This window comes from Octodon degus, unplaced genomic scaffold (assembly GCF_000260255.1).
Source record: "Octodon degus isolate 3935 unplaced genomic scaffold, OctDeg1.0 scaffold00103, whole genome shotgun sequence".
Lineage (NCBI taxonomy): Eukaryota > Metazoa > Chordata > Mammalia > Rodentia > Octodontidae > Octodon > Octodon degus.
In genome coordinates, this window is record NW_004524679.1 from 7,163,050 (window position 1) to 7,164,893 (window position 1,844).

A 1,844-nucleotide genomic window follows, 5' to 3' on the forward strand; every position below is an offset into this window, starting at 1 on the left:
CAGCCAAGTCCCCTCAGGATTTATCCTATTATCCTGTACCACAGTTTGCAGATCCTTTGTCACTGTTTGCCGTGTGGATGAGTCACAGCCATTGCTTGACCAATTTATTCTCTGTAAAACCCTGAGAGAAAGTTTTCTCTTATGTGAGTCTCTTTAGGCACACTCTACATGATTGATCATATTGCTCTGTGGCCCCATAATCTCCTTGATCAGAAAATTTGGGACACAGCTCTATGATGTACTATATGATTTTACAGTATAGATTAACCTATGTCCTAAGTCTTCATTGACCTTGAAAGACAAGGGCCAAAATGTTGGCTGTCCTTGCAGTGCTTCTTTTTCTCTAATTTTTGGTCTGCAAACTTAGGTAGTTAATCCTCCAGAAGAGAAGCTTATTATTACCCATAACATATGCAGTTGGGTTTAACCTCACTATCTGTCTGAATATCAAACATGTTAGGCATTACATGGAACAGTTATTTTCCATCTAGGATTGTTATGTCAAACTTTAAGTCTTTTTAGAACACGGAGACAAAAAAATAAAAAATTAAAAAATTAAAAAGATAAACAAACATTTAGATATTTTACAAAGAAATATAGAAATCAAAACCCTGGCCACTGTATCTGCTTGCAGGTGCTTCAATACACTGAGCTATTTGGCTGCCTCTATCTGCGCATTTTTGAAAAGTATAATCCATTTTTATAGTTTGAGTTGAAAGTAACTTCCAAAAGCTCATTTTCTTAGAGGTGCTTTTAGAGTGTGATTAGGGAGAAGACCTGGGGCCGTGGGATCCTGAACAGACCCAGAGTCCAGGCCCAGAGAGTGAGACAACTCAGGGCCCGCGGGATCCTGAATAGACCAGGAGCCCAGGACTGGAGAGTGAGTGAGATGACCTAGGGCCTGGAGGATCCTGAATAGACCAGGAGAACAGGCCCAGTGACCCAGGGACCATGGAATCCTGAATAGAATGGTAGCACAGGCCAGGCGAGTAAATGAGACTGCCCAGGGCCCACGGATCCTCATTTGACCCAGAGTGCAGACCCAACATGGAATCCTTCAGCAGAAATTCCTGCAAAGAGGCTAGAGGCAAGACCCAAGCAGCTGATTCAGGAGCAGAACACCTTGCGAGAGAGACACAAAGGGTTCCACTCTAATGACTGCATCAGAAAGAAGTGGAGCACAGCAGCCAGATCCAAACATCACCCACGTGGAAGAATCTGAACTTCATAGAAACGCACCTGGTGCTAAGGTAAAAACTCTATCTAAGCTCTACACCAAAGGTCAGAAGACAGTGGTATACAAAATGACAAAGAGAAGGAACAAAATGCAGTCTCAAGCCCTGAGTCCACCCAGTACAATTGCAGAAGACACTAGCACTGAGGAAACTCGAAATCACATGCCACATATCTCTGAAATAATAGTGTTGGCAGTAAAGAAACAACTGCAGAAAGGTATAGAAGAAATCAGATCAGAAATAATTTCTAAACTAAGAAATGTAGTAATAACTATAGTCAAAGAATTGCTAAGTGCTTCTAAAGAATACACTGATAAAAAATAGAGCAGAATATAAAAATGATGAAACCCCTGAATAAGCAATTTAGGAAAGAAATAGAATGTATGAAACACATTCAAAGTGATATACAGAAAATTAAAACCCCAATCACAAGCTGGCAAAACCATTTGAGTGAAAGTGAAAATAGACTTTCTGACCCTAAAGACACCATTGCAGCTAGTTAAAAAGTAAGAAAAGATCTCTTTAAAGCAACTAGGACGCAGGAAAAAATAATTCAATACCTGCAAGACGATGCAAAGATGAACAATGTGAGACTAATAGGCATCAATG